At 36.0% G+C, this 20,156-nt stretch overlaps 1 protein-coding gene across 50 annotated transcripts in view; it reads right to left on the minus strand.

Moving 5' to 3' along the window:
- ZBTB20 (zinc finger and BTB domain containing 20) overlaps positions 1-20,156 on the minus strand; it is an 863,472-nt gene that overhangs the window by 489,914 nt on the left and 353,402 nt on the right. For 15 of the 50 annotated variants that reach the window (XM_060417962.1, XM_060418034.1, XM_060418142.1 and 12 more), the window contains one exon: positions 1-20,156. This exon is cut by the window's left edge and continues 18,141 nt beyond it; it is cut by the window's right edge and continues 11,720 nt beyond it. The exons of the other annotated variants lie outside the window; for them this stretch is intronic. The gene's annotated coding sequence lies outside the window, so the exon portion shown is untranslated. 50 annotated transcript variants of the gene reach the window in all.

Genomic DNA, 20,156 nt, shown 5'->3' on the forward strand with positions numbered 1-20,156 from the left:
TCTTCTGCATAGGCAGATTCTTTACCTGCTGAGCCAGCAGGGAAGCACTCCAAAATACACAGATCTGAAGACCACTGTTCATGGACCTAGCCTCATCCAATCTTATAAAACATTAATGCTTGGATTTGTCATGTAACTTGCCCACTTGTCCAGCCTAAAATATAAACAGTGAATAGGAAAGTGAAATCCTGGACATCTCTTGTATTTTTTTGGTCTGGCTGAATGTGCTGGTAGAATTGAAGGGAGAACAAGGCAGGAGATGAATAACAGGTGCACAGGGAAAAATGGTCTGCTAGGCTAAATAAACACCCCTGTCCACAAATGACAGCCACATCCTGATCCCTGGAAACTGTCTGTTACCTGATATGAGAAAAAATACTACTCAGATGTAATTAAAGATTTTAAGATGGGGGACTGTCCTGGATTATCTACATGGGTCCCGAGTGCAATAAGATGAATCCTTAGAAAAGGGACATTTCAGGCAGACACAGGAGAGCCAGTTAATTGACCATGAAAGCAGAGGTTGAAGCGCTGCAGCCACAAGCCAAGACCTGTTGACATCAGCAGAGGCTGGAAAAGACAGGGAAACGTGCTTTCCTGGAGCCTCCAGAAAGAACACAGCCCTGCTCATGCCCTGATCTCAGCCCACTGATCCTAATTTTGGGCTTCTGGCCTCCGGAATGGTGAGAGCAGTTTCTGATATACTGTATTAGTGATTTGTTAGGCAGTTACAGGAAACTAACTCACATGTTAACTGCTTTGAGGCTCCAGTGCTTAGCACATTCCTGAAATCATCCAAAGTTTCAAACTGAAGGAGTGAAAAATAGGGCGCTAAGACCTGACAAAACTCTTTGTGGAGATGCTGGAGTTCTTAAAACCATTTGTGATTTACAGCAAGTTGAGAGTGAAAATAAACAGAAAAGAGAGTACATGAGATCATTTAACAGATTCTACATATTGTAAATGTAAACATTCCAACTTTCTAATATTAGTTTGCATATTTTATGAAGTAGGGCAAATGTATTGTACTTTCCCTTACTTGTATATGATGTATTAGGAGTCATTTTCTCTTAAATTGTCAGTAATACCATGAACCACAGCAACAATTGTTTTCACACATATATATTTCGCACATACAGACTATGCTATAAAAGTTAAGGTCTTTTGTCTGCACTTGAAGTACCTTTCTTTTTGCTATTCAAAGGACAGTTCATTTTAAAGATTAACTCAGCGATAATTCGGAATTTAAACCCAAGAATTCTTAAGTAAATGCGTTAAAAAAATAAATCTGGGGTGGTCCAATAGCAAAAGGTCTATTATGTGACCAAACTGCTCAGTTTATCATTTTCTCTAGTTCATCATTAAAAATCCATGGCAGATGTATTATTTAAAAGAACAAGAATGACTCCTCAGTTCCCATAATTCTTTTCAGCTATTGGGCTTTTCAACAACCAACCATTAACCTTCATAGACAACTTGAGGTCAGTAGACCTAGACCACTAATATAGATGAAGAAATAAAAGATCTGGAGAGCCTAAAGAGATTCTAGATCAATCAGCAAATGAATAGAACTGAAAAAATCAAGTAGAAATGTTGACTCTATTCTTCAGGACCTTTGAGAAGCAAATAGAGATTGAGCCGTCCTTTTGAAGATGATACTCCAATGACAAAGTATGTTAAAGGTGGTTGCTTATTTTTTGGCTACGACTGCATATTCATTTGACAGTAGATTTAAAAACAGGAAAACATAATACTCTATCTTTTAACAAAATAGACAGATGATAAACTTATGGTTAGTACAACTAAGACACTGAAGAAAGATATCCCAAGGCATTCAGGGTACCAGGAGGCTAAAGAAACTGGTATTGGTCCCCATGAGCCTACATTTGGTGAAGGAAGAATAATGAGAATCTCCTTGCATTTCTTCTCCACTTCCGGCCACTACCAGCTGTACCCTGAGTTGAGGCAGTTCAAGCACTCAGGATTTCAGGGTTTCCCTATCTGGAGTGAACAGCAATCGGTACAAATTCCACCCTCATACTCCCATGTCTCACTGTTTCATTTGCTTTAGCACTATGTACACCTTATCTTTGGAAGGTCAGAATGCATATCTTTGCTTTGAGTGTGGTACAGATTTTCACAGCACCATATAATTATAACTGCCCTCTATTCATGTATTAACCCTCCCAACAACTCAGGAGGCAAATGTTACCTTTCCTATTTATCACCATCCCAGTTGTTTCTGTGAGTTCCTGGAGGGCAGAGAATATGTTTTTCTTTCAAGTAGCTTTCCTTGGGGCTTACCAGGTGGTGCTAGTGTTAAAGAACCTGCCTGCCAATGCAGGGGACTTAAGAGATGTGGGTTTGATCCCTGAGTCGGGATGATCCCCTGGAGGAGGGCATGGCAACCCACTCCAGTATTCTTGCCTGGAGAATCCCATGGATGGAGAAGCCTGGTAGGCTACAGTCCATACAGTCCAACACAAAGAGCTGGAGATAACTGAAGTGACTGAACAAACACGCAAAGCTCTAAAACACCTAATAAATTCTTAAGGAGTAACTAGCTGACAAATAACTCAAGGCACAGGAGAATGGGTGGCCAGGATCAGTGTGGATTGACCCATTTGGCTTTCCAACCTTTGTAATAAAACACTGCTTGCCGAAGAGATTAAATAAATAAATAAATAAAAGATAAAAAAAAATACTAATACAAAAGTACCTTTACTCCTTTAGCAGAGATAATGATCCTGAAAGTTAAAAATTTTTACTGTTCCATAACAAATACATTGAGCCATAACAAATAGAGAAGGATGAGTTTAGAATAATATATTTTACTGCAATGGAGAAATAATTGAGATGAATGGACATCCAAATCAAGAGTATTTTTGGAAGATATAAGAACATATAAGATATAAGAAAGACATATTTTGGAACAATGTAAGATGTAATTGGGTACATTTTAAATGAACAAAACTTCTTTACAGCATTTTAGGCATCATGTTTCTGGGACTTAAATTAATCAAAGTCACAAGTCATTAGTTACTTAGTATAAGTTTTCCAATTAATAAAATTTGATATGCACTTAGATCTTCAAAGTGGGAAGACTGATATGTCCCCCTCTACACAGGCAAATTATACATACAAAAAATGAAAAGTTAGTCTTTTTTTTTTCTCTGAAGCAGTTTAGTGAATTTTTATGAATCTGTAATGAATAAAATCAGACTTTAAATATGGATAAAAATGTTGTACATCAATGACTACTGTGATGTGTCTTGGTTACATATTACTGTATATTTTTCTTAATAAAATGAGATCTCCATCATAGATAGATAGATCATACAGTCTTCCCATAGGAACATTTAAGATCATCTAATTCAATTGCTCATTTTACAGATGAAGAAACAACATGTGAGTGTTTTAATAAAGCCTATTTTAATATTTTCCTTGACAAAAAATGGATGCTACATGAGAGAAACAGAAAAGACTTAATAGTAGAAAGTTGATAAAGGAGAGGGAGCAGAAAAGAGAAGCGTTTTTTTCAGTGGAGTAGAGTGCTAAGCAGAGATGCATTTTCTAATGTTCATCCAAGTCTTTGCTGGCTTGAATAATACAAAGATGGCAGCATCCATTTCTTAAAGAATTTCTTAGATTGTTAACATATACACAGTTTAGACAGATTTACCTCTAGGGATTCGCATAACTTAACATAAACAAACACTTCTAACATGGTAACTGTCCATTCATTTATTCCGCACATCACCTCTCACTTCCCCAGCATACATGCAGATTAAAGGGAAATACAAAGACCATTGTTAAAATCTATATTAAGATAAAGGTTAGACCCTCCAAAATACAGAAAATGTAAATTTTTTAAATTTTTTGTTTGTTTGTTTTGTTTTGTTTTTGAATACTTTTTAGAGTTACATAAAGATAAGTTTTAATTTGGATATTTGCTACTAGGAACTATATAACCTTGTTAAAAGTGTAGGTTTTGGAGTCAGATTTCTTGGGGCTGAATATTGGCTTTGCCTTTTAGTTGACATTGGGCGAATACATACATACATACATACATACATACACATATATATACATATATACATACATACATATATATATGTATACATATATATACATATATATATATATACATGCCTATAGAGATTGCCACTAAACTACTTGGTCTTCCCAGGTGGCTAAATGGTAAAGAATCACCCTGGCAATGCAGGAAACTTGGGTTAAATCCCTGGGTCAGGAAAATACCCTGGAGAAGGAAATGGCTAACCACTCCAGTATTCTTGCCTGGGAAATCCCATGGATAGAGGAGCCTGGCGGGATACAGTCCATGGGGTTACAAAAGAGTCGGACACAACTTTGGGACTAAACAACAGTAAAATGAGATAACAACAGTGACTATTTAAGAGCAGTAGTGAGGAGGATGAACTAATGGAACTTCATATATAAATCTCTTAGAACAGAAACTGGCACATAGTAACTACTCAATAAAAAGCCATTGCCACTAATATGTACAAGCCTGTTAAACATTTTCAGGGGGTAAGGGCATTCTCATTAACGAGACTTGTTTAAGTATTCTGTATTTCCATCTGCGGCCTAATTTAATTCATACCAGTATTCCAGCTCAGCATGAATAATGTAGTATGAGGAAAAGCCTCAGTTTGATTTACTTAGATGTATTTGAGACAGGGATTATCATTCTTTCAAAAGGAATAAGCTAAAAGGCTGCACCTGGTTCTGACTTAGAAATAACCGAGAGGGGACTCTTAAAAGGCAAAGGAGAAAATGAGAGAGCAGGAGACACTTACAAAGATGCATATATCATCTGACGTTGTGGGGATCGTGAGAGAACACTCTAAGAGGAAAGTGAGGGTGCAAATGCCCCGCTTACATAGCCCCACAGTTTCTTATGCATGTCTCAATGTCATCTGATTACTATGTAGTAATTACTATGTAATTATTTGTTCACGCATTTTTTTCTCCCAGTTGTACAGTGATCCACTTGAGGACAAAAAGTAGTCCATTCATTTTTGTTCAACAGTTGCTCAGTAAAATTTCACTGAATAAATGAAATAGTTAATTAGGAACAATTACTACAATGGGGGAGGTGAGTTAACAGTCCCGCAAAGAAGAGCTAAGACTCTCTTAGATGCTCATATTCAATGGAAGGAAGTGTCGAGGTAGAAGTGGCTGGCCATGGATCTGGCAATGGATCACTGATCTCTGTGCTGGGGATAAATGCTCTCAGTAAGAAAAAAATATTTTTAAAGTCTTAATTTGTGTAAATTTTGTGAGTTTTCCCCCATAGCTTTCTTTTTAAAAAACTCACAAATATTTGAGAATCTCCTATATAGTACTTTAGAAGGCAGAAGAACCAAGTACAATGTGGGGAGCAAATGTAATCAGACTAATAAGCCATGGTAAAAGTCTGAAAGTAAATTCAACAAGAGTCCTACACAATGTGCTGTGGAAGATCTGAGAATAAGTAAGTGCTAATAGCAGGGGCTTCCCCAGTGGCTCAGCAGGTAAAGAATCTGCCTGCAATGCAGGAGCACAGAAGGCACAGTTAGGCGCAGGTTCGATCCCTGGGCTGGGAAGATCCCCTGGAGGAGGCATGGCAACCCACTCCGGTATTCTTGCCTGGAAAATCCCAAGGACAGAGGATCCTGGCGGGCTACAGTCCATGGAGTCGCGAAGAGTTTGACATGACTGAGCATGCATGTAAGTACTTCTAGCTGGACAAATAAAGGTAATTTTGTGTGCGTGCTCAGTCACGTCTGACTGCTCAGTCACCAGGCTCTTCTGGTCATGGGATTCTCCAGGCAAGAATACTGGAATGGGTTGCCATTTCCTTCTCCAAAGGATCTTCCCAACCCAAGGATCGAACCCGAGTCTTCTTCATCTCCTACACTGGCAGGCAGATTCTTTACTAGTTGAGCCACCAGAGTTCATGGCTATTAGCTGATAATTATGTCCTTGAAATGGCAATAAATATAGGTAAATAAAATGGTGATAATGCCCCTTAGAAAATCTATTCAGTTAGGCGATATTCATTCATCCTTTTATTCATTCAATCTAATGTAAGGACCTACTGCATATCAGATTTTGAACTGTGCTGAGTACACTGGATAACACAGTGATTAAGATGGAATAGGCTTTGATTCTATGTAAGATGAGGAAATGGATGTTATGGGAATACATATTTGTAAGTTATTTATACTTTAACTCATTCCAGAAATATGGCAGAAATATATTTGGACAAATATAAAGTGCTAGTGGTTTTTATTGACCTTGAATTTCTTCTGATTTGGTCTTGTTTAAATGTACAGAGTAGACTGCCACATGTGGGTGTTTTGCACACTGCTTGCTCTTCAGAATTTTACCATTTGAACTATCTATCTAATTATGAATACATTGAGCAGAAAAAAATTAATTTTCTTAATTTCTTTAAAAGTCACCATGGCAGCATTTTTCCTACCTCACGTTTTATTTTTTTATTTATTTTTCTGTTAAGGCTATTCCATCTTAATCACTCTGTTATGCAGTGTACTCAGAACAGTTCAGAATCTGATATGCAGTAGGTCCTTACATTAGGTTGAAAGAATGAAAGGATGTTGAATATTCATAAATGGATTTTCTAAGGGGGATTATTATTATTTTATTTACCTAGATTTGTTGCCATTTCAGGGACATAATTATCAACTATATAGCCATGAACTATATACTATTTAATGCTTATTATAAATGACAGGAACTTCAGGAAGATGATTATGATGATGTATGAAATAGATGAAAAATATGCTTTCTTTTGTGAGATTATATTTATAGACCTGAGAAAAGTAAAATCTTGCTTGGACCAGTAAATTGAACTCCAATGTTAATAGGAATCACAGAGGAAGTAATTATAGTCAACACTGATTCTTACCATTTTAATAAGTAAAGGTCTGAATTCATCTTTTTGTTGTGATTCTTCAAATCCAAACCACAGTCTATTCCTCATACCAAATATTTCCACTCAAAGTGTCAACCACACAGTAGATCTGTCTTAGAAAACCAAAATTTTAGATTAAAGCAGAAAACATATTGCTTTCTTTCATTTCAGCTCTTGGGGGGGAATAAAATTGTCATTTTTTTTTCTTTGCATGAAAAGTATAGTTATACTGTACTTTTAACTGCTACAGTGTAGAGGACTAACAGGGTAAAATATCAAATGATCCAGTACATAGGGCATTTATCTCACTGGATTTCATCTAGTTCAGCATCATGACTTTATAGTCTAAGCAATAGATGAAGAGCATCAATAAACTGAGCAAGTAATGTTTTATATGAATAGCATAGAGAAGAATGGACAAAAATACAACACTTCGCCATTGCACAGAATACAAGAATTGTATTGTTAAAAAAAAAATAACAAATAGCAGCTGACTCTCTGTTTCATCATTGAAAGGAATGTGATCAGTTCGGCTAGTCTTAAATAAGCTGAAAATGTCCTCAGAATATACAGGATGAGAGAACAAAATGGGCTCACTCTCATCTGTTGGACTAAAGGGGCAGCTGTGCTGCGTGGCTGTCATTTAAGTGTTCTATGTTTTTCTTCCTATCAATACTATAAATTATGCATGCATGTTTGTATTTTAGAAGTACATATTTTTTTGGATTAACTCATGGAGCTATTGTAAAGAAGGATGAACAAATCATGCTGAGAAAATGAGAATGTGAATAAATGCCAATTCTTTCCCAGATCTGAGATGAGATACCTTCACGCTTATTATAAGAAAATGAAAGATAGGATGTGAATTAACCCCTTCTCTTAAGGATATCCTATTAATTAAAGACACTAACACTAATTATAACAGTAAGTAACAGTTAATGAGCACTTACCATGTGTAAGGCATTGTTATGATCATTTCACATATATTATCTTATTTAATGCTCACTACAATACTATATTACAAGTAAGAAAGCTGAGACAAAGAAGTGAAATAACTTGTCTAAGATCTGCAGGCTAAGGAAAGGTGGAGTTAAGATTCAAACCAGAAACTCCAGAGCCCCTAAATGTTAGAATATTGTGACCCAAAGAGATGAAAGGTATCTAACCGATACCTTGGGGATATCATTCAGTTTTGTTCAACTTTAGGGCCTTTATCTAGGACAGGGTTTAGCAAACTTTTTCTATAAAGAGCCAGATCATAAATATTTTAGGTTAGGTTTTGTGGTTCAAACAGCAATATCAGATATGCTCTATCATGTAAGCACCTATATAACAAGAGAGAAAACCAATTACCTTGTATATTTTAAATACAGATTATCTAAAATATTTATTAAAAATTTTTAATTTTAAATAAAATTATTCAAAAAATAAATCACATTGTTATTTTATTAACACAATTTAAAATATAATAACAATTGGGTCTACATATTTTTCTTTCAGGACAGGTCTCCTAATGGCAAAAATAGAATTCTTTTTTATATCATAACATTTTGCTTAGCTGAGGTTCAAAGACAGTGTCCTTATCAGGAAATCAATTACAAATGTACATCTGTAAAAGCCATTCTTACCTTACAGGCCATACAAAAACAAGCAGCAAGCTGGATTTAACTCACAAGCCATAGTTTATCAACCCCTTATCTAGAAAACAAAGTTACTATACTAGACGATTTCCGAGAATCTTTCCAATTGCAAGATTTTATGGCACTATTTTGCTTACAAGTATAATAATCTTAATTTTTCAATGCCTTTAGTACACTTAGCTAAAAAGTAACATTTAAAAACTTTACACATTCTAATAATTAAGTGAATAGACAAATGTAACCATAGCATCGAATATTTATATCTGCTTTGCAGATTATTGTTTTCTTAATTTTCTTGGGACAATTTAGATTTTATTGCAATTCCCGGAGCCCCTTTGAATGTCATCACAAAGGAACAAGGTTTTGTTGAAAAAGCACTTGAGTGGTATGTTAGAGACAGGGAGACAATCAACATAGCCTTACAGTGAAACAAGAAATGGGTAAATACAACATACAGATAATTTCCTTACTAAAGGGAATGTTTATATGATTTAATCTATGCTTCTATACTAATATTTGGTACCTTACACTAACAGTATAGATTCATACTTCATGTAAATTGGCATTGTATTTGCAGGCTGTGACTTTTATACTGCTTTATTTTTATTATACTGTTGTTGTTATTACTGAAACTCCTATGGTTCGTCATGGTAAGTTCTCAAGAAACTTCTAGATTCCCTGACAGTTTTCATAGAAGGTTGTAAAAACATATGGCTTTCAGCATTCATAGACTCTTTTCAATATACGAAGAAGTAGTTTTCTTGTCCTTGTATAGGCAAAAATACCAAGAACTTATTATCACACATGTATTTACACTTAAATACCTATTTTTTAAAAAAGTCAGTCTATGATATTTGAGGTCAAATGTCATATGATTTATCAATTATTTAAGGCATAATTGAAAGATTTGATAAAATAATAAATAATTAATAGTTCTGAGTGACTTTATAGAAACTTACAGAAGAAATACGGTGTGGGTGTCTGGTTTCTGATGGAGTTAAATATCTATAAAATAGTTTTATTAAAATTCCTTAATGGTGCTAAATAAAGTTGGCCCTAAGCAAAATTGCTAAGTCTTCAGAAAGGCTTACTTTTTATATAAGTACAAAATTCTACTTTGTATTTTCCCACAACACATTTTATTTTCCCTGGTAAGAGCGAATCAACAAATCAATTAATACTACTTCATATACAGTTCCTAGTGGTTCTTCCAAGGCAACACTGTTAATTTTGACAGGGACTTTTTCAACTTAATTTTTTTTTTATTTGAAAACTACTGAAAATTATCTCATTCCCCCACAGACAACATAAAGTTAAAATTTACAATTCTATCACTTAAAAATAAATTTTAAAAAGAAGTGAAAGAAACCTTCTTGGTTTGTTCCTGCATTCTCCTCAGTCGCCCCCTAAGATAACCAGTTTGACGTGTATTCTTCCCATCCTTTGTAACAGTTGTAGTTTACTTGTATCAGTTTAAAATAAGAGAATCAGCTATATTAAACCTACAAATTTATAACAAACAACACATATTATGTAAATTTTCAGGGCAGTATATATGGGTCTATTTTATGCTTTGTAATAGCTAGACATAATCTACTGTATGTTAAACCATTTATCTATTGATGGAAATCTAGTATACTTTGAAATCTTTGCTACTTTGAATAAAGCGGCAATGAAAATTGTTGTAAAACATGTGCAGGTATTTCTTATGGAAAGATTACTAGATATGGCTTGCTGAATCGTAAGATATATTCCTCTTAAAAGATTTTACAGAAGGTGAGAAGGTGATTTCTTTAAATATTAAAACACCATGCAAATTTGTTAATAAAATAATTACCATTGTTTAGCACCTAACATTCTAGGTAGGCAGTGTGGCATACCCTTTAAAAGCATTAATACATTTCTATATACAAAATTTATTATATATAGAAATTCTCATGGTCCACTTCTGAAGGACCTTAATTGTCATACTTTGGAGTTGGATAACATGTCTATGGACAATAAGGAATCACTGCCAGTTTCTGAGTAGGGGAATAACCCATCTCCCTCATTCATAATAAATCATTTCTAACATGGGAAGAGGGAAAAAAGGCCTATCCCGTTGGAGGGAACTTATTAGATGTATCTAGAGGGCATGAGACCAGGCAATGAAGAGCAATCCTTGCAAAGAGATAACATCAGAGTCTTACTTAACTTAGAGCCAACTTCTTCTGTACCCCAAAGTGAAGCAGTGTGGCAGCCTTAACAGGAGATAAGCATTTCCCTTTAAGTATTACCTGTCAGACAACGACACTTGCTTAGAGCAAGAGTGGGTTAAGGGTGTGCTTTCGCATCCTGCCTGTTGTTTCCAATGGCTCCAGATAACCATATCTGTTAAACTGGGAAAAGTGGAGATGAGTAGAGTATGGGGTCAGCTAAAAAAAAAATAAGTAAACACAGAATTTCCAGGTTTCATATTTATCTTGTTGATGGGACATCCCTGGTGGTCCAGAGGTTAAGACTCCACACTACCACTGCAGGGGCTGCGGGTTGGAGCCCAGGTCAAGTTATGCTCGAGCTCCGAAACTACAAAATGGCAGAAGTGGGTCTGTGATGTCAGTTTCCTAACTCCAGGACAGGGCTCTTTTCTCTAAAATAAAATGTGTGTTCATCGACATATGTTTGTTTTCATTTTTTCCGAAATGCTATTTTAAAGTAGAGACCAAGACCCATTCAACACCTGATGTGCTGATCTCAAAGAATTTTATTTCAGCAACCACATTCTTAACATTATTTGCCTCAACGTTAGAAGTACAAACAGAACTATAATTTAATTTTTTTTTCAGATTGTCCTTTCCTACTGTATTATGTATTTTTTACCTAATGGGTTGAGATATGGCAAGTATTCAACAAATGTGTGTTGAACAAACACATTAATATTTTATCCCTGATATCTACATTTATATAGGTACATACACTATTTTAAACTACATTAGAATTTGATATAAACAGGTGATTTTTTTTTAGATCTTTAAGAAAGAAATATCTGAAAACTTGAATACACTATCATAGAGAAAAATAGCAATTCTGGGAAAAGTAGGGTAAAAGCCACAGAGTCAGAAATATAAAGATAATAGACTACATTTTCTTTTTCTATGGAAAAGTATACATATGAATGGAGTATCTCTAAAAATGAGTCAGGAAAGATTATGACCCCAGAAGCACACCATCTATAGCTTTGAAAAATGTACTTAAAAGAAAAAAAATAAGCGTTTCTACTACACACCTATCAAAATGACTAAAATTAAAAAAAATTAACAATACCAAGGGTTGCCAAGGACGTAGAACAATGGATGGGAACACATACATTCCTTTGTTTTTTCCTATTTAGACTTAAAAATTTTTTAATTTATTTTTTAATGGAAGGATAATTGCTTTACAGAATTTTGTTGTTCTGTCAAACCTCAACATGAATCAGCCATAGGTATACATATATCCTCTCCCTTAGGAACACATACATTTCTGGTGGGAGTGCAAAATGGTATAGCCACTCAGCAAACTGTTTGGGAGTTTCTATTATAAAAATAAACATACATATTATATCTGACCAAGCAACATGATTTCCAGATATTTACCGTAGAGAATGGAAAGTATGTTCACACAAAATCCTATACACAAATGTTTATAGCACTTCTATTCATAATTGCCCTAACTTGTAAAAAAACAATGAAATGTCATTCAATCAGTGAATGCATAAACAATCGGTGGTACATCCATACAAAGAAATAATATATGGTAATAAAAAGAAACAAACCACCAGCACTTACAACATGGCTGAGTTGTAAATACATCATGCTGAGTGAAAAGATCCAGTTTCAAAAGATTACATACTTTATGGCTCCCTTTGTAAGACAATTCTCAAAAAAATAAAACTATGGTGATAAAGAAGAAACTATGGTTACCAGGGGCTGGTAGTCAGGGGAGTGTTAAAGAGAGCACAAAGGAGTTCTTCCAGCTGATGAACCTGTTCTGCAACCTGACAGTAATGGTGGCTGTTACAAAAATGTATACACGTTAACATTCATAGAACTTTAAACCAAGAAATATATGACTCAATTAAAACGTTCAGCATTTTCAGGAAAATAAAAAAACAACTGGCTCACATACTGAATTATTGGAAAAGTATGGACTCATACAAAGCCATGGCTTCTCCTACCATGAAGATAATTTGGTAAGAGATAGTGCTGTTGGTGAAAAAGAAAGCTGAAGTTCTGCCCCTACCATCAGTTGATTAAAACATGAGAATGCTAATATAACTATAAGCATTCAATAATAAGCATATTTACTTAAAAGTTGGTCTTTGTAGTTTATTATAACCATTACTGCTTGAGAATCAAGGATAATACCAGCACTTGGATTTTATAAGTATGAATGGCCTCGATAACAAAGTGAAGACTATTAATTAAACTAATAAATTATTATATGTCATAAAACCCTAACGATTCTGTGAATAGACTACTCAGTTCAATTGTGCTGTCTAAACCCTATAGCTGTAATCCATTTTCACTGATGTCTTAGAAGTTTTCAAATGTACATTTCCTTTTTAAATGGTAGTAAAATATATAAAACATAAAATTTACCAGTTTAACCATTTTTAGGTATACATTTTAGTATAGCATTAGGTACATCAATATTACTGAAAACTATTGCCATCATCCATCTGGGGAACTTTTTAATCTTTGGAGCACATTAAACAGTGACTCCCCAGTCATCCCTCCCCTCAGCCGCTGGTAACCTCTATTTTCTGTCTCTATGAATTTGACTCTTCTAGTACCTCATACAAATGGAATCATACAATATTTGTTATTTTGTGTCTGGCTTATTTCACTTAGCATATTGTCCTTAAGGTTCATCCACTAGCATGTGTCAGAACGTCATTCACTTTTAAGGTTAATATTTTATTGTATGTTTACACACATTTCATTTATCCATTCATCTAGTGGTGGTCATTTAAGATGCTCTCACCTTTTGACTATCAATTTTACACCCCTTTGACATTGTTGTCAGATACAACTTATTTCCCCACAAATCAGACTAAAGGCATATTCTGGTACCCTTGAGTAATGTAGGGCATTTCATTTTCAACAGTCAGGTTTAAAGAGGACTTTTAGAATTTCATTAACAATACTTAATTTTAAATTAAATATTATGATGCAAGCAGTTCTATGTATATCAATTTTTTGTTCAGGTTTGGTCATTAGTGTAATGTGTGTGTGTGTGTGTGTGTGTGTGTGTGACATGCATCTCTATGTGATGATATATAGATGCAGCTGTATTCTGCATAATGTTAAAACTCTACTATTGCCTGGTTAGGAAAGTAGTCATCTAGAAGAAATGGCTTTCCAGTGTGAAGAAGCATGCTAAGTTTTAATTGAATTGAAAATTTTGAGATGAAATAAGAGTTTGGTACCTGTAAGGGTCTAGCATTGTACTAATAGCTAAACTCCATCCCAACCAATTAAAACAGAATACCTGTTTTAAGGGTAAGGTCAATGCATTTTTTATTTTTTTTAGCTTCATAGGTAATGTGCAGCCAGGATTAGGAATCTGTGAGCTAGAGAAAGAGATCCTGTGTCAAGGGGAGTAAAAAAATGAAAGTAACAATAAAAGGCAGTTCAGGTCTAAAGCACACAAAAGAGAGGACAGAGAAATTTAGAATTGTAAATGACAGAGGATCTATTCAAACTGGGAGAAATTAGGTAGCCTTTTATTGATAGTTAAAAGCAGAAGAGGTGTCAATTATAAGGATAATTAACATATCTACATTTTAAACAGCTGCAGAACCTAAACTAGAACATAAGCCTTGAAAATGGTCTAAGGACTTCACAAGGTGAGAATAAGATAATATGTAAATATTTAGAAGACCAAGAGTTATAGAGTTTTGGAAATATCAAGTCCCTTTACTATATAGTCTTTTGCTTCATTTGAATGTATGTACCAACTGAGCTTTGTAAGTGGAATATGAAGTAATCTATCATTTAAGTAAACATATAATATATATGTATATGTATAAGGCTTCCCTGGTAGCTCAGCTGGTGAGGAATCCACCTGCAATTCAGGAGACCCTCGTTCAATTCCTGGGTCAGGAAGAGTCCCAAGAGAAGGGATAGGAACTCGTTCCAGTATTCTTGGGCTTGCCTGGTGGCTCAGACGGTAAAGAACCCACCTGCAATGTGGGAGACCTGTGTTCAATCCCTGGGTTGGGAAGATCTCTGGAGGAGGGCATGGCAATGCACTCCAGTATTCTTGCCTGGAGAATCCCCATGGACAGAGGAGCCTGGTGGGCTACAGTCCATGGGGTCACAGAGTTGGACATGACTGAGTGACTAAGCACAACACAGCACATGTGTGTGTGTATATATATGTGTGGTTTGAATATCCATTGACCTGCCTTGCTTCTTTTGACTATTCTTACCTTAAGGGACAAGTGTTCTGTTTGAGTTATAGTAATCCATCACCAATAATTAGATAATGAACCATCTACCTCACAATCCCATTCTCTCAATCACTCCACTAAAGCTGAAGGGCTATCTGAGTATTAAAAATGACCAGAACATCACACTATAATAGCATTTCTAAAGAAAACAAATTCTCAGCAAGAATATCATGTCACTCAAATTTGAGATGAAATCTCTTCATTATAAGTGATGTAACCATTAAAATTACTTCATAGATTAAACAAACAAACTAAAAAACAAGGATATTCCAAGAGCATGTTTCCTTTTCTTTTCTATTTCTTGCCATTTTGGAAAATGAAAACAAAGGGAGAGAAATGAACAATAACGTTCCAGAAATAAACATAATATTTTAGGCAAGTTTTGTATCTTGTTTTAATATCTTGATACTATATAATCATTTTCTCATATCATTAAAATCTCTTCATAAGCATTTTTTTTAACCATACCTATATTATGTATCACCTTTCTAGCTAGAGTGACTGTTCTTCCCATACTATTGGGATTCAGGTAGGAGTCACATAAGATAAACAAGAATTCATATTTTTCCTGCATCAATTCCTTAAACTGAAGGCATAGAGCAAACTTACAACTTTGGATAAGCTTGCCATGATCAGCTGCCTACTGATGTCTTCAGTCCCCGGAGGGAAGGAATACAAAGTAATTGCAAGTATATTCTAAAGAGAGCTTCCAACAACTGTAAATGTTTCACTCTGAGTCAGCACTCTCTAAATGGAAGGAGAGGACAGCTGACTGGCTATAAGTGACAAAAAGACCCAGCCCACTCAGGGTAGGACTCCTAATGGACCAGGGAAGATTTCTGCAGATGTAGAGAAAGCTTGGGGTATCAAAATACGTTTAACTTTTTTCTTCATCACATTAACCACCTTCTTCCACTCTGGTACTCTCTCTCCTTTTTTATTTGGGAGGAGGACGCTCTCCATTTCTATCCCTTCACTCTCTGAGTTCCCTCATCTCTCCCTTCCTCTCCCTCCTTTTTCTTAAAAGAACTGACTATAACATGAAGTAAAGTACATCTGGGTTTAGCTGTGGTTATTATAATACAGCTTTCCTGTGTTTTTAATTTAGCTTATGGTAACTAGTCTTTGATCCAGGTGAATCTTTGTCAGGATTACTCTGTGCTGTGATCCAGAATATACTGGTTCTGGGAAACACAGCACCTTAGACTGTGCAATTCTCTCTTGCTGATTCCAGTTCAGATATTCTGCCCAACTCATTGGCTCCAGTTTATTCAAGTACATTCTGAAGGGGACTTCTGATGTTTCTTTTTAAGCTAAGGCCTTGGGTCTGCTCCTTCAATGACTTAAACTTCTATGAATTTTGTGTTGGGAATATAGTCTTGGAAACTTATCTTGCAGAAGGTTTTATTTGTTTATTTTTCCTCAGTGAGTGAGAGAAGTCGAAGTCAGAAATTCTAGTGAGATTTACAACAGAAAGAGAAGAATTAGACAGATCCAGCAAGGAATTTGGAAGTGAGCAGAAAAATTAATTGACCTGGGCCAAGGAGGGTTCGTGAGAACTCTTAAAGAGGAGAGAGATGAAAATGTAGGAGAAACATTGTGGGTGTCTATAATGGAGAGATGTACTGTGCATGAGAGAGATGACAAATAAAAGAGAATTCTTAAGAGGGTTTTTTTTGTTTTTTTTTTTTTTTGCATTTCAGGTTATATATCCAGAGAAACTAAAGAACTGAGTTATTTTTAATAACTTTTGCTTGTTCAACAATTATTTCTTTGTATGTGGCCCTAGGTATGAACTTACATCATGAAAAGCCTCATACACACACACATACACACACACATACACACACACATACACACACACACACACACACACATATACATTGTGCTTGCTAACAAGAACTAATCCCATCATTATTTTCCATGTTCGTACCAACACACAAATAAATTTACTCAAAAATATTCATTATCCTGAAAACTTGCTCTTTCACTTAATAAATTATGATCATACTTCTAGGTTGACAGCAATAGATAAAATTCATTCTTTTCCTTCTATAACTCAGCAGTGCTATCAGCCATTCCAGGCAGGGCCACTCAAGATGGATGGGTCACAGTGAAGAGCTCTGACAAAATGTGGTCCACTGGAGGAGAAAATGGCAAGCCACTCCAGTATTCTTGTCTAGATAACCCCATGGACAGTATGAAAAGGCAAAAAGATATGACACCAGGAGATGAGCCTCCTAGGTAGGAAGGTGTACAATATGCTACTAGGGAAGAGTGGAGGGCAAATTCTAAAAGCTCCAGAATAAATGAGGCGGCTGTGCCAAAGCAGAAATGATGCTCGGTTGTGGATGTGTCTGGTGGTGAAAGTAGAGCCCAATGCTATAAAGAATAATATTGCCTAGGTACTTGGAATGTTAGGTCCATGAACCCAGGTAAATATGACATGGTCAAGAAGGAGATGGCAAGAGTGAACATTGACATCTTAGGAATTAGTGCATTGAGATGTATGGGAACAGATGAACTTGATTCAGATGATCATTATACCTACTACTGTGGGTAAAAATCCCTTAGAAGAAATGGAGTAGTACTCATAGTCAACAAAAGAAAGTCCAAAATGCATCACTTGGGTGCAATCTCAAAAAAGACAGAGTGATCTTTTATTCATTTCCAAGGCAAACCATTCAAAATCACAGTACTTCAAGTCTATGCCCCAAGCAATGATGCCAAAGAAGCCGAAGTTGACCAGTTCTAAGAAGACCTATGACACTTTCTAGAACTAACACACAAAAAAGATGTCCTTTTTTTGATAGGGGATCAGAATGCAAAAGTAGGAAGTCATGAGATACCTGGAGTAAGAGGCAAGTTTGGCCTCAGAATACAAAATAAAGCAGGACAAAGGCTAACAGGGTTTTGCCAAGAGGACACACCGGTCATAGCAAACACCCTCTTCTAACAAGGCAAGAGACGACTCTACACATGGACATCATCAGATGGTCAATACCAACATCAGATTGATTATGTTCCTTTCAGCCAAAGATGGAGAAACTCTGTAAAGTCAGCAAAAACAAGATCTGGTGCTGACTGTGACTCAGATCATGAGCTTCTTACTGAAAAATTCAGACTTAAGTTAAAGAAAGTAGGGAAAATCATTAGGCCATTCAGACATGACCTAAATCAAATCCCTTATGATTGTACAGTGGAAGTGACAAATAGATTCAAGGGATTAGATCTGAAAGACAGACTGCCTGAAGAACTCTGAATGGAGGTGTGCAACATTGTACAGGAGGCAATGACCAAAACCAGCTCAAAGAAAATGAAATTCAAGAAGGCAGAGCGGTTGTCTGAGGAAGCTTTACAAATAGCTGAGGCAAGAAGGGAAGTGAAAGACAGGGATCAAAGGAAAGATATACCCAAATGAATGCAGAGTTCCAGATAACAGCATGGAAAAATAAGAAGGCCTTCTCAGATGAACAATAGAAGGAGAAATAGAAGAGAACAACAGAATGAGTAAGACTAGAGATCTCTTCAAGAAAACTGGAGCTATCAAGGGAAAGTTTCATGCAAGGATGAGCATGGTAAAGGACAGAAATGGTAAGGACCTAAAAGAAGCAGAAGAGATTAAGAAGAGATGGCAAGAATACATAGAAGAACTATACAAAAAAGGTCTCAATAACCCAGATAACCATGATGGTGTGGTCACTCACCTGGAGCTGGACATCCTGGAGTATGAAATCAAGTGGACCTGAGGAAGTATTACTACAAACAAAGCTAGTGGAGGTGACAGAATTCTAGCTGAGCTACTTCAAATCCTAAAAGATGATGCTATTAAAATGGTGCACTGACTATGTCAGCAAATTTGGAAAACTCAGCAGTGGCCACATGACTGGAAAAGGTTATGCTCAAAATCCTTTAAGCTAGGTTTTAGCAGTACATAAGCCAAGAACTTTCAGATGTAAAGGCTGGGTTTTGAAGAAACAGAGGAACCAGAAATTAAATAGCCAACGTTTACTGAATCATAGAGAAAGTAAGGGAGTTCCAGTAAAACATCAACTTCAGCTCCATTGACTATGCTAAAGCCTTTGACTGTGTGGATCACAACAAACTGTGGAAAATTCTTAAAGAGGTGGGAATACCAGACCACCTTACCTATCTCCTGAGAAACATGTATAGGGATCAAGAAACAATAACCAGAACTGGACAAAGAACAACTGACTGGTTCAAAATTGGGAAAGGAGTTCGATAAAGCTGTATATTGTCACTCTATTTATTTAACTTATATGCACAGTACATCATGTGAGCTGCCGGGCTGGATGAATCACAGGCTAGAATCAAGATTGCCAGGAGAAATATCAACAACCTCAGATATGCAGATGATACTACTCTAATAGCAGAAAGTGAAGAGGAACTAAAGAGCCTCTAGAGGAGGGTGAAAATGCCAGCTTAAAACTCAACATTCAAAAAATTAAGATCATGGCATCTGGCCCCATCACTTCATGGCAAATAGATGGACAAAGAGTAGAAATAGTGACAGATTTTATTTTCCTGGGCTCTTCAGAATCACTGGGGACAGTGACTGCAGCCATGAAATGAAAAGATACTGGCTCCTTGGAAGAAAAGCTATGACAAACCTAGACAGAGTATTAAAAGCATGCTACTTTGTCAACAAAGGTCTGTATATTCAAAGCTATGGTTTTTCTGATAGTCATGTATGGATGTGTGAGTTGAACCATAAAGAAGCCTGAGTGCTGAAGAATTGATGCTTTAAATTGTGGTGCTGGAGAAGGCTTTTGAGAGTCCCTTGGTTAGTACAGAGATCAAACCAGTCAATCGTAAATTAAATCAACCCTGAATATTCATTAGAAGGACTGATGCTGAAGCTGAGGCTCTAATATTTTGGCCACCTGATGTGAAGAGCCAGTTTATTGGAAAAGACCCTAATGCTGGGAAAGACTGAAGGCAGAAGAAGGGAGTGACAGAAGATGAGATTGTTAGATATCATCACTGACTCAATGGACATGAATTTGAGCAGACTCTGGGAGATAGTAGAGGCCAGAGGACCTGGTGTGCTACAGTCCATGAGGATGCAAAGAGTCAC

The sequence above is a fragment of the Ovis aries genome, chromosome 1 (genome assembly GCF_016772045.2).
Source record: "Ovis aries strain OAR_USU_Benz2616 breed Rambouillet chromosome 1, ARS-UI_Ramb_v3.0, whole genome shotgun sequence".
NCBI lineage: Eukaryota > Metazoa > Chordata > Mammalia > Artiodactyla > Bovidae > Ovis > Ovis aries.